This window comes from Phocoena phocoena, chromosome 4, assembly GCF_963924675.1.
Source record: "Phocoena phocoena chromosome 4, mPhoPho1.1, whole genome shotgun sequence".
NCBI classification, from domain to species: Eukaryota; Metazoa; Chordata; class Mammalia; order Artiodactyla; family Phocoenidae; genus Phocoena; species Phocoena phocoena.
In genome coordinates, this window is record NC_089222.1 from 94,807,408 (window position 1) to 94,821,966 (window position 14,559).

Sequence of the window (14,559 nt, forward strand, 5' to 3'; positions counted from 1 at the left end):
AAGAAGTCCCTCACACATTGTTTTAGGACCACCATTCAACCCACTATAGGGAGATGGTGACTAGACCTGTTTTAAGTTAATCTGGTTCTTGAAAGGTTACAGGACATTTTAAATAAACTGACAATAATCATGAAAAGATACAGATACCACTAAGAGTACTTTGGCTTGGCTGATGGCTAATTATAATAAAAATAAATTTCAATATAAAATATTAAAACATTTAAATGCCAGAATATGGAAATTCACGCTGCAAAAAATGGTTTAGAAATAAATATTTTATGTGAATTTTAAAGTTCCTGAAAAATATTAACTCAATCTGGAATAATGATGATGAAATTTGACTTCAGAGGAAGTGATGGTTTTCAAACACGCATTATCCCTCCCAGAATTGACCTTTAGTATTCATACATTGTGCCATAATTTATCTTCTCTTTATCCGAAGACAGTGTAAAGAAGTCATGAATCTTAATCAGAGGTTGTTCCATCCCCTCAATCATCACTTTTATGGCCCAGAAAATACTCACCATTCTAAGAACCTGGTAAAGCAGGGAACTGACTCCTGTGTTTGGACTGTCTTAGAGCAGTCCTCAGCATGGTCCCTTGATTAGATTTTTCAAATGGATGTGATGAATAGGGAGCAACAGGAAGGGCCATAAATGAGTGATTTTGTGTTTTGTTGAGTTTTTCAGTTAAGAAAAAAGGGAGATCTCCAGAGAGAGAGCCAATAATTAGCCTTTGTCCCTGCAGTTGCAAGACTTGGGAGACTTCACACTTAGAGCAGAAAAGCCATGTCTGTTGTTGTTAACTTACAGTGAATTTTGAACTCAGAAAGTGTAACAAATAGAATTTGGATAAGGAGCAGGGCGGGGATGAGGTAAAAGTCATGAATACAGTTCAAAATCAAGGTACACATTCTAAAATACAAAGCATATACAATGACCACAAGGCGATGCCAGGAGAAAAATCAGAAATGAAGCAATATAAGTTACCACAGTTTACTTAATAAAGTCAGAACTTTAACTTGCAGAGTCTATATGTATCAGATAAAATTAACCTGCTATATATGAAATAAGAACATAGAGAACCAATGGAGACAGACTGATAGCAAGGGAGAGTAATAAAAGAAAGATGTGGTTCTGTTGGGAATAACTGCTCTGATTCCCTCCCACTCATTTCAATAGTAAAGAAAAAAGCTGACTTTCTTAGCAGCATCTGAAACTGCTAATTAGCAACATAATTCGGGCCTGATGTTCATTGTCCCAGTAATGGCTTTCCTACATTAACTCTCAGTATACGCAAGCAAGCATGAAGTATGGAAACATCCTAAGCAATTTCTAAGGTTTTAGGATGTTTGGACTGAAAGTGTACTGCTATTCATGAATTAAAAAGAAAATCAAGCATAAGAAAATATCTTCAGTCAACAGACAGAGAATTATAGACAAAGGTAAAAGAGATAATAAGTGAGTGAGTGATTTTGTTTACAGACATGACTGGTTGACTAGCATGTAATTATGGAACCTGTTTCCAGTTTGTTCTTTGCAAAAATAGTTGGTGTGTGCCACATAAGGATCTGTTTTAATAAATGGATCTCTTCAGGAAGCAGAAGAATGGTGTGGGATGGCAGCATAATTTAGCATGGTGAGTACTAGATGTGGACACCATTAGCTGCAGCATTTCTTATGACACATTGTACTTAGAACGACTGCTCAGCCTGGAAAAGAAGTGCAAAAGATAAATGGAGTGGCAGCTTGTAGTGTCATGGGTCTAACTGAGCTAATTAATTAGTCTGCACTTCTGTATTAGCAGTGTCTCAGTGAATGCTATGGAGATGGGAAGACAGAAAGAGCTAGCTCTTGAAGGAAACATACATCCAGACGATGGATGGCATACTGAGTATAGCTCAAAGGCAAAAAGATAACTGGAGTTTTCTTAGGAAAAGTACATATATAAAGGGATCTGTCCATGTCATAGCTATTTTGCTGTAATGTGTGTTTGTTATCCACATAATGACATAATTTATTATGAAATCCTCAAATAATGGTAAATTAGTTAAAGCAATAAGGGTAATCTCTATTGCATTGGTTCCCAAACTTAGATTTACATTGGATTCACCTGGGAAGCATTAAAACTACAGATGTCTAGGTCAAACCCCAGGGATTTTGATCTAAATGGTCTGTGTTGCAGTCTGTCCATGGGATCTTTTTGAAGTTTCTGAGGTAATTCTAACGTGTAAAAATGGTTGAGAACCACTACTCTAGTACGTTCAGTCATCTGTACCAAATGAACGGTATGCAACCCTCCCTACATATTAAAATCACTTGGGAAGCTTTAAAAATAAATCAGAGTTTAATAGAATAAGGCCTGAGTTTTGGAAGTATTCAAAATATTATTAATTTACTAAAAATACATGTAACAGTTACCAAAATGCACCAAGCATCACACTTAGCAATAAGGAAACAAATGCAAGATTGCTCTTTGTTCAACAAATATAAGTATTTTGAAAGGAGTTTACAGTTTAAAAAGGATTTATCATTGCCTAATTCATTGTATATTATTGTAAGATGAACTCTGCCTCTTGCCCAAGGACTATTCCCATAGAAGTATTTGAAAAATGGAGAAAACTTTTTGAGACACTATTTTAGGATTACAAATCAGATTACAAATCAAAAAGGCAGAATGACAAGGTACAGAGAGCATAGAGTGGGAATTAGTTATGACTTTGCCACTAGTTTGTTCTGCAACTCTGTGAAAGTTATTTTATTTTAGATTTATATATTGGGGAAATAATGTTTGCTCAAACTGTCACACAATCTTATTATGGATATCAAACCAATTCAATCAAATAAGATAATGGATATCAAAATGCTTTGAAATAGATCAAGATTTACAAAAGTATTTTCATGATTAATGTGGAAATGGTGATAAATCAGACCAAAGTCATGTGTTTGCTATAGAGAAAAATCTGTCAAACTGATAAAATATCTGTGTTGTTTACCATGACACTCTGCCATTTCAAAATACTTTCATAACTTGCTACATGTACTAAGATTAACATATGTTTAATATTAATTACATAGTGTCTTTAAATGACTTCCTGGTGGCATGATGAAACCTTAATATTAACATAATCAAATTACTTATAATTTAATTTAATTCTATAGATTATTATTAAACTTGTTATGTGAAATGTTTTGTGTCAAGAACTAGGAATACATAAATGACTAAGGCACAATTTCCACCCTTCAAGTATCATAGTCTAGTTTGTTGATACACACACATACACACACATACACACACACCTTAACATCTATTTACTATATATTTTTCTATCCATCTAGTACTAAAATATGAAAATTCAGAAGGTCATATGAATTAAAGGGCTAAGGAACCAGAGGAGGTAAAACTCATTCTGTTGGAAGCAGGCTTCACAGATAAAATGACATTCAAATTGTTTTCAAGAATGAGTGGGAGTTTGCCAGACAGGACAAAGAGCCTCCTTGATAGAGAAAATAGAAAGTGAAAATACAGGGAATTGTAAAAATTTAGTGTGTCTCTAATGTCACAATCCCCATCTTGAAAGTTTCTTCAGTATGGCTAATCTAATCTAAACTGTGTGGATTTTTCCAAGCATCTTTCAAATGGATTGCTAACTTTCATGTCATTATGGATGGTCTGTTCTTTTCAAGAAATTCACTGTGCAAATGTCAAAGTCAATTTTACATTTTAGCCAAATACCTTCCTGACTACTGATATTCCAATATACTTTGTAGGTCAAGTGTTTTGGTAACAGCTATTAATTTGACCTAGAGCTCAACTCTGCCCATTTGGGAAACACATACGTGCACTCACAGGGAATGATTTGGGAGTCTGAATGACAGAATCTGAATGTAATGCCTTCTCAAATGACAGTTTATTAATGAACATACAGAGGGGAGTATGTAAATTTACTTATTTTGTAAAGGTATAACCATAACTTTTCTACATATGTAAGTGTATAATTTACTGAGTTTTAAAGAGTTTTTCAGAATTTAGCCTAGAGGCTCTGATACATATACAAAATCACATGATCACTCCAATCCAGTGACAAATGTGTCTTTCCCTCGAATGGAAATTTCGAGGAAGAGAGGAAGAGGAAGTAGCATTTTCTTCCTTTGTGGAAGAGACAGTAGCATTTTCATCAACATGTTGCCACTTAGAGACTGTACTTCCATACCTGGCAGATTGTATATATATAAAAAAAATCTTTAGAAAGCGACAAGACAGAATTAAAATAAAAATGTAAAAAAATTAGCTATAATAATTTAAAAGTATAAATATAAATAGAACTTATTGACAAGAAAATCATGAAACACTGTTGGGAAGTGTCATTTTTCATATTAATATGGAATGAGGAGCCCAATCCAATAAGAATCTTTTATAGTTCTAAAAAAAGTGGATGTGGCAATTAGAGAAAGTAGATCTGTTCAGTAGAAAAAGAAAAACTTAACTATGGAGACACTTATTAGTTTACAGTTGTTGTTTTGTTTTGTTTTTTTACTTTGTATGTTTTAATTTAAGAAGTACTTGTACTTGTCTAAAAAGTTTTATAATAAAAATCAACAGTTCCTAGCTGTAACCTCCACATGCCCAGTCTCAATCTCCAGTTATAACTTTCTCAACATTTTTTCTATTGTGTTCCTTCAATTTCTCAGATATTTTGCTTATGCTGTTAATTTATTATTTACCCAATCTAGGACTAATATAATACTTAATATGAGAATGAACTCATCTTCATAGCTCTTTTATCCTATACCTCACTTCCATTCACCACTCCCTAGCAGTACATTTTAAAAACTTTTTATTTCCTGTTTTCTTTAATCACCATTATATCATTATATGATTATACCAATGGGATCCTAGATCCAGTGCCAGGAGCAGTGGTGGATGAAGCTGTGGTCTATTGCCCTGTAGCTTTGACAGAAGTCCCTATTGCCCTGCTTCTGTGCTTGACTGGGCTGTTGTTCTGGGTACCTAGCATCCACTTATGCCCACATTCCAAGTCAGGTTCCTTATTCCAATAATTCTATGAGCTACCTACTATTATTGCTATAAATTATTTTTTCTTTGTTGAATTATCTATGGTGATTTACATTTAGAATACCATTTATCACTGTTAGTTTACTTTTTTAGATATAATAGTTGGTATGTTTTCTCTAAAAAATATTTTAAAATTAGGTTTATTTCATCTTCAGTCTTTCACTTCTAGCTGACTAAACAGACATTCTACAGAGAGGCTCAGTCTTGGTCTTTTAAAAAATGAAAAGAGAGAAAATTATCAATTGCTCAGCCCTTATAATAGCTCAGTTGAGATATAATAATACAAGTCTAAGTGAGAGATTATTGAATAGAGAAGCAAATGACAGAACTCTGAGAATGGGGACAAAAAGAAAAGGCAAAGGAAGAGAAAAAGGTCAGCCATAAAGAATGAAAATGAATTAGGGGAATATGGTTCATGAAAGACAAGATTACAGATATAAGAACAAGGAAGAGGTCATAAGTAATAATTCCAGAATTTTTAAAGAATATAAGGTTCTGAAAGAAATTGTAGCCTTTAGTGACAAACATATCCTTTGCTACCATCAAGAAAGGAGTTTAAAAAAGAAACGTGGAAGCAGAAGTCAGATTGCAAATATCGTGAGGCACATATTATATAAAGGTAGTGTAGGGAATAATCTTGCTACTATAAAAATAATAAATGTGACAGTGTGATGTGGAATCAGGGAGAGTTATATCTAATCCCAGTTCTACCACTTACTTGTGGCATTGGGCAAATCAATTAACCCTTAACCCTCTAGACTTTAATTAACTCATCAATAAAACTTGAACTATTATATCAGCTACAATGCTTTCAATAAATACTTATCTCTCTCCTTAAATGGAGTGACTGATAGGACTTCTGAGTTTTTCCTTTTTGTTTTCTTTGCTTTTTTTTTTTTTTAATAAGAGAAATTGGAGCATTTTATGGCCAGATTTTGGGGGGAAAAACCTGTAAGTGAGAGAACAGATACAGTGAAGAGGAAAAAAATAAAATAGAAGAGAAAAAAGAGTGTAGTAATTGATGGAGCAAGGTAGGTGTGTGTAAAATTTTAGAATCAATCAGAGCTAAGCCAATAGAATCAAGTTGTTTTCTCATGATGCAGGAAAGCAGAACAACAGACGATAAAGATAAAAATTTAGGGGCTTCCCAGGTGGCACAGTGGTTGAAAATCTGCCTGCCAATGCAGGGGACACGGGTTCGAGCCCTGGTCTGGGAAGATCCCACATGCTGTGGAGCAACTAGGCCCATGAGCCACAATTATTTAACCTGCACGTCTGGAGCCTGTGCTCCGCAACAGGAGAGGCCTCGATAGTGAGAGCCCCACGCACCGCAATGAAGAGTGGCCTCCGCTTGCCGCAACTAGAGAAAGCCCTCGCACAGAAACAAAGACCCAACACAGCCAAAAGTAAATTAATTAATTAATTAATTTAAAAAAAGATAAAAATTTACAAAATTAAATTTAAGGAGGCTCATGTTAAATGGCTTCCATCTAAGAAATTTAAGAACTAATGCCAACTATATGTATGAAAAGGTGAGGTTAGAAGTGGATGAATAGAATTACTGAAAATGTTTGTAGTAAATGATGTAGGGGATGACAATGAACTGGAATAATGGTGAAGGCAGAATCATTACAAAGAAAATGATATAATGTAGTAGAAGAATCAATTATCTTTCAAATAAATTTTAAGTATCTTTTAGTGTAGACTCATCTATCTTATGGTATAATATAATAGCAATAGAAAAAACTGGAAGCTGTAATAAATTTTCATTGGTTCTAGAACATATATATATATATATATTTTTTTTTTTTTAGCATTTTTTTCTTTTCTTTTTTTCTTTTTTTTTTTTTTTTGCGGTACACAGGCCTCTCACTGTTGTGGCCTCTCCCACCGCGGAGCAACAGGCTCCGGACGCGCAGGCTCAGCGGCCATGGCTCACGGGCGCAGCCGCTCCGCGGCATGTGGGATCCTCCCGGACCGGGGCACGAACCCATGTCCCCTGCATCGGCAGGCGGACTCTCAACCACTGCGCCACCAGAGAAGCCCTAGAACATATTTTGTCATTGATTTGTTGACTAAATTCTCATTTGCAATGTTTATTTTGAAATTTAACTATTTTGTTTAAGGTTAATTATACAACATTCTGAAGGAGGATCTGAAAACTGGAGGTTGTTATTAAAGTTCCTTAGAAAGTAAAAATAAATATTTTTCGAGGTACACTTATGAATAAAATAAGAAATAGTAATAGAAGTATAACATTCAGGAGTTATTTTCCTTGCTTCATTTCCAGTTATACTATGCATTTTCAATTGGTGAGTCTCTGGAGAATAAGAATATGGAAAGAGAAATTCCAATTTCTCTAATTATCACTTTAAATAACATAAGCTATATTGATTTGCTTATACTTTTGTCTCTTTCAGATATTGTTGATAATCAGCTTGACTGAAAAATGGAAAGAACTTGGGAGCTTTTTGAACTCAGTCTCATGTGAACTTAATGAAAAAAATGGAGAATGGGTTAATAGCCTTCAGAATCAGTTCTTATCCCTTTCTCTGCTTGTTTCTTCTTCATTTTCTTCCCATATCTTTTACCTTTTCAGGTGAAGGCATTTCTTCATACTATTCAATTTTTTAAAAATTATTGAAGAGGACTGCTCCTAACTGGAAAAGTGACAGTGATTAATGAACTTAAAGACCAACAGAATATTCAGTATGAATCATGTTTGTCTTTACTGTACTTTTAAATTAATTTGTATATTTTCAAGTCTTTTGTTTTCTTTGTTCCTTATTCATTGACTTGCAATAAAAGTTAACAAAAAGTTTCTTCAGTTATTGCCATTAAGTCATTTAGATGTAAAAGCATATTTTCATCTACTTAACATTGGAAGGTGTATTTTACATCATTTCCTCAACCAGGTGTATAAATTAAAAAAACAGGTGGTGGAATACTTAGTTCTATTTCATACTCTATCTTCTGATTCTTGAACCTTGAATCATGGAATAATTCTGCTTGATTAGGGGGAAGATAAAAGGCAAGTGAATATACCCTTTATTACACTGGTATCTTTTAAATTAGCAGTCTTGAAGAAGGCATTCATTATCTAATGCTCTGGCATGTTTCTGCTCTATAGCTGTTCTTCAAATATGACCTTGCAAAGCTGGCAGATTCTGCAACATTCTAGAAAAAGCTTTGAATTCACACCTCTTTTGTTATTTAGAATATGTAATTTCATAGAAAAATATGTTGGTAAAGAAATTCTGAGAAAGAAGGGACACTAAATAAGGTTGAAGCTCAAGATGAAGGTGGGTTGGTTTTGTCTCAGCCCATCTTTAACAGAAGTATTAGAGTCAGTGATATTGTAGGTGTTTTCAATCATTTTATACCTCTTTTTATTGTGATTATGTCACCAGTAATTATTCTCATTAAACAAATGGAGATTTGATGGTCCAATATGGTATATCAGTTTTAATGCCCAATTTATTTGCTTATAAATGACATTAATTGTTATAACATATTTGTTATTAGAGCAATATATTTTTCTTCTTTTGTTAATTGTCTGCTTACTCACTTTGTCTGTTTGTTGTTTTGCATTTTAGCTTTTTTCTTATTGAAGTGTATGAGCTCTTTTATTGACATTAAAGTTGTCAACCCTTCATCTATCTTTTTTTTCTTGCAATGATTTCCCAAGTGGGTACATTCTAATGATATAAATTTCAAAGTTATATTATAGACATTATCAAAACTTTCATTCTGAGGTTTTTTATTATTTTGTTAAAATATTTCCCTATAGTACAGAAATTTCATAAACATTTATATACAGTAGCAAATTATATTATTACAAAATATTGTATATTATGTTACACAGTTATAATTATAGTAACAAATTTATATATAGAAACAAATTTATACATAGTAAGGAAGTCTTTATGGTTCCAATCTATATCAAATTTTGGAAAAATAATTTTGTTCTCTGCATTACTTACATTTTTCATTTTTCAAGACATGCTTGTGTCATGTTGCTAATGTTTGTTGTTGTAAACAGAGCTGTTCTTCTTACTCCCACCTAATCCCAGGGTGAAGTAAATCCTGAGGGTTTTATAAGCCACTGAGAGTGCTGAATTTTCCTCTGAGTCTGTACTTCTTACATTAAGATTTGTAGCCTTACTGCAGGAGCTGAGGAGGTGGTATGCAAGAGAAACAGAGTAGTGTAGTGAATGGGAATACCAAAAGGATATGTGGGATCTAGTATCTGATATGTTAATTTTCCACTTTAAATAAATTTTCATAATCCTTTGTCCAAATTCTGTTTGAAACCCAATGGTTGGGCAAAAATAGAAGGTATTATCCTTTTCTTTCCATTTTTTCTCTTTTCCTTTATATCTAATTAATTTATTTACTGTTTCCTGGCTTTATTTTTATTTCTACAGGAAGATGATTATACACTATCAAACAGTATATGTCATTTAAGTCACTCCCCCACCAATAACTTCCCTTACAGCTTGTCCTCCAGCTGCTGGTGGCTGCTTCTCTCCATGAAGGGCTCACCTCCCCAGAACTTTGAATAACATTACTGTTAAGAAAGCCCTTCTACATAAATGCCCTGTTAAATTAAATATCCTGATAATGCAACAGGTCAAATCTGGTATAGCTGACCTTAATTATTTTAATATGCATTAATGGATTTAAGAAATCTAAGAAAATATGTTGGATCTACATTGCTCTTGGATAAAAAACAAAGAAACAAAAAACTCATTCAAATTATATTTTAGTGCCAGAGAGCAAAAGAAAGGTGATTACTATTTTAAAAGGCAATTAAAATATGTACATCTCCAGGTGAAATTGTATTGAATGAGTCATGTAATATATTAAAAATATAAATGTACAGGGTTAATTTATTTTCTAATTAAACATCTACTTTTGTTTTAAATTCCAGGGCCTCAAGAGTCATATCTACCTTTAAGCTGTCAGATCATCCAAAAATGAATACAAATTGTAATTGTAACTCTCTTATATCTTAGGTCTCTGAGACATTTGTTATATTTAAATATGTCTAAAATAATTAAAAGCACATGTCACAGAATAGCAGATAAAAATGGTGTAAAATTCCATATAGTTCCTTTAAATCTGTAAAATAAAATCTGTTTCACTTTCTGGTTGAGGTCATTCACTCTTTGGAGGAAGGGGGTGGTTTAAGACCCAGACTCTGGGTAAGGAAATGTACACAAATTGGGATTTGTGCATGTTTTTTTATGGCAACTAAAAACATCAAAGTCACCTGGAATGTTTTGCAGCTGTACAAGAAGTTATGACCTTCATGGCAGTTTCTTGCTCTGAAACCGGGAGTAAAGTACTAACCAGTAACACATAATCATACACATTCCAAGAGATAGAGTTGTTTGTTTCTCATTCTGTCAGGTTAGATTTCTTGGTTAACTCAAAAGAGTCTAAATGTGCCTTGAAGCAATAAAACAATTGTAACTTCTAACCTATGATTGAACTCCACAGGGCAAAGGGAAAAAGATACACTGGATAATGTGGTGGTGGCAGAAGGAAAACACAGGGCAAGTGAACTACAGCAATTCACTATTCAGCTGTAATGCACAGCACACAGGAAAACTTTAACCATACTTTTAAGGCCAGGTAGCATTACTGTTCAGCACACTGAAACTGCTCATGCTAAGAAAAAACAAACATATTTCTTCCTGGGCCCAAGCCCTTTAATCTCCCTAAAGTAATTGTAACCATTTTTGCTTGGGTAAGAGAAGTTGGAAAGGAGCATACCCACACAGTTCTCAGCAAATCTCTGCTCAAGTTCCCTTTGCACCTTGCTAATATAATGTTTCTTGAGGCCCAAGTATGGGCTAAGAAAATGTAACCCTCACAAAATCTTATAATGGGGAGTGCATTAGTTTCCTATTGCTGCTGTAAAAAATTACGATAAATCTTCTGGCTTAAAATTTTGTTGTCTTGCAGTTCTGGTGATCACAAGTATGAAATGGGTCTTCTTGGCTAAAATCAAGGTGTTGGCAGGACTGCCATCCTGGAGGTTCTAGGGAAGAATCGATTTCTTGACTTTTTCAGCTTTTAGAGGCCACCCACATTCTTTGGCACATGGTCCTTTTCTGTCTTTAAAGCTCACAAAGGTGTGTCAAATCACTCCAACCTCTACTTCTGTTGTTCACAACTCCTTCTCTGACCCTGCTTCTCTTGCCTCCCTCTTTAACTTACAAGGACCCCTGTGATTACATGTGCCCAACAGATAATCCATGATAATCTCCCCATTTCAAAATTTTCATCAATCATGTCTTCTAAGTCCATTTGCCATGTAAGGTAACATATTCATAAGTTCTAAGGATAAAAACATGAGCATCTTTGAGGGTCCATTATTTTGCATTTTACAGGGTGCTCCCCATTCTGTGTGTAGGAAATAGCCTCAGAGAGTTGAAGTGACTTGTCACTCAGTCTTTAATTCCTAAAGCCAGAAGACTGCATGACTATATCACCTGTGTACTTTGTATTGCAGTGCTTCATGCATGAAGTGCTGTGGTCCAATCTTCTGTCAATTCTCTATCTCTAGATTTTCTACATTATCCTTGGGCAAACATTAGAAGCTCTAGTGTGCCCAAAAGTTTACAGTTAAAAAAAACAGCCAGGGAAATTTGGAGTCTAGCCTTAAGGCTCTATGTGACCATCCATATCTCTTGTGAACTTTGCTGACCACAGCTAGATTAAAGAGTGTTCAGATATCTGATAGAATTATATTAACACTCAAAAATGATGATGCTTTTACTATAGAATACATTTCTCATGAGCAAGAGAAAACTGATACAGATACAAAAAATAATATGAGTTAAGATTTGGCTTTAATCTGTTGGAACAGGTAACGTTTATACCGACAGATAAATAATAAAAATAAAATGTGAAGGACATTAGATTGCAAAAACACATATTAATAATTGTATCTCTATTTCTTGGCTTCCCAGATAAGGTTAACATTAACACTGAAATTATAATATAAGGAGCTGTTCTTATTCTGCCAAATTAGGGAATTATAAAATTTCTGTTTATGTCAAGAACATAAAATATAATTATAGTACCACATAATACTCATCTTGAACTATAAGAATTACCAAGGGTAAAATATGATCAAGAAGAGGAAAGATCTATTTCTCCTAGCTAAATTGTGGGTTTCCATGATATTTAATAAATTTTCAAAAATATCATGATGAGTTCTAAACTTGAGCTCTCATTTATTGAGACTGTCAGAGTATTATGACAAAGTGTAAGGGCACTTTACTTTTTATGTAACTACATACTGTACATGTCCTTTGTTCAAGCTGTTTCTAGAGATGAATGACTCTAAAGAAGTAAAAGAAGTATTTGGGACAATCTTTTTCTCTATACACAAACACATATTTTAAAAAATTTACAAGGCCTAAAAGTGGTGTTTTAAAGAATGAATTGTAGCTTTTATACATCATTTTGTACATTGTCTTTATTATAATGGAACTAGAAGCAACATTTTCCAAATTCAAGGGGAATGTGACACCTATGGTGGTTAAAATGAATAATGTGATCATATTAACTAAAACAATGACTAGAGTTTTAAAAGGTGATGATGTTTTAGAATACATTCAAAGAATCTAATTAAACGAAGGTCTCCCTGTACCTAATCAATAGAAACTGCTCTGGTTTCATTCATCCTTAGTTGTAACTTACACTGAAGAATTATTTCAGGAGAAAAAAAAAAATGGCTTGGTACAAGAATTCTGATCTTGTATTAGGATGTACAACATTAACTGCCCAGAGAATTAACAGGTACATATTTTCCTCCTGTAAAATGATTGTATGCATTGGACTGCTATTTTGTCCAAAATGTGGTCTTTAGAATGACTATTTAAGAATGAGGGCAGCCCACACAAAAGATTCAGAAATAGATGACAAATAGTAAATTAGAAAATGAAGAAAATAGAATGGGATTAGATATTTTTATTTCTGTCACCTAACTCTGAAATGTTTCCTTTTCTAACAGCACTGTCCAATTTTCAACAAATATGTTCATTATGTTTACCTGGAAATAATATAATAACAATAAGAAGCTTTTCTCATGTAGGACCATCAAACGTAAAGCCCAAATTATTATTGCATTTGTCTTCTTCCTTTATCATCCTAGTGAATGCCTATTGCAAACATAAAAGAAATTGAACTCCATTTTATACCAAATTATTATACATACCCTAGTCCCCATCACCTGTCTCACCTCATCTCCTACCATTTGTCACCTGCCTCACCATCCAGTCATACCAGTTTGCTTTCTCATACTCAACAACAGCTAAATCACAGCACACTCAGTGCTTTTACATTTCTTATTTTCTCAGTCTGGAATGTTCTGCTCACATGGATACCTTGTTGATACCTGAATTCAAATAAGACCTTTCCAGAGAGATTTTCCCCAACCTCACTAACTAAAATAGCCCCATTTCCCCTCAGACTATCTCTCGTTGTTATTTTGTTTGGTTTTCTTCATACCACCATGTCTGGTTACATTATTTGCAGGGTCCAGTAAAAAATACAAATATGAGACCCCCTGTTCAAAAACTATTAAGAATTTTAAGACAGTGAGAGCAGAGCATTAAACCAAGTGCATGGCCCTTCTAGGTTCCTGTGTGACTGCACAGATTGTAAGCCCATGAAACCAGCCCTCTATAGCAGTATTACCACTTGAAATTAACCTCTTAATCATGCTTGTTTGATCTGGCTCCCCTGTTAGAATGTGCACTCTGTAGAGCTCAGATCACAACTATCATATTGACTATTATATTTTACAAGTTTTGAATATCCCCCAAAACCATAATTAAATATTTTTTTAACAAACAAATGAAGACAAGCAGAGAGAGAGGAACTCTATCTCATTTAGCTTTTTTTGTTCTAGTTAGACCTTCAACAGATTAGATGAGGTCCACCCACATTAGGGAGGGCAATCTGCTTTTCTCATTCTACCACTTCAAATGTTAATCTCATCCAGAAACACCCTAATAGACAGACCCAATATCTGGGCACCCTGTGGCCCAGTCAAGTTGACACATAAAATTAACCATTGCATATCCACCTCTTGTCAATTTGGCACCCATACACATCTCCTTAAAGCCTATTTAATCTCCAAATAAAGGTAACAACAAGGTCAGAGTAGTGGTTGTAGCCAGGTGAGCCTTAGTAAAAAGTCAGTGATGCCAAGCCCATGCATAACCTCCATCCCTGCCATCATAGTCACTTTGTTCATGAGTCCATTGCATGTAACAGAAGTGGCTGGGGAAAGAAGTTGACTTATATCCACAGAATTAGTCATGCTATCTACTTGATTATTAAAGTCCTCCTCTGCTGAGGTCACTCTGGTGAACATTAGCATGGGACACAAATATCTTCACATTATCTGACTGTTCAGATAGGTCTATTCACATACCTCCTCCCCAAATTTTCTTGTCA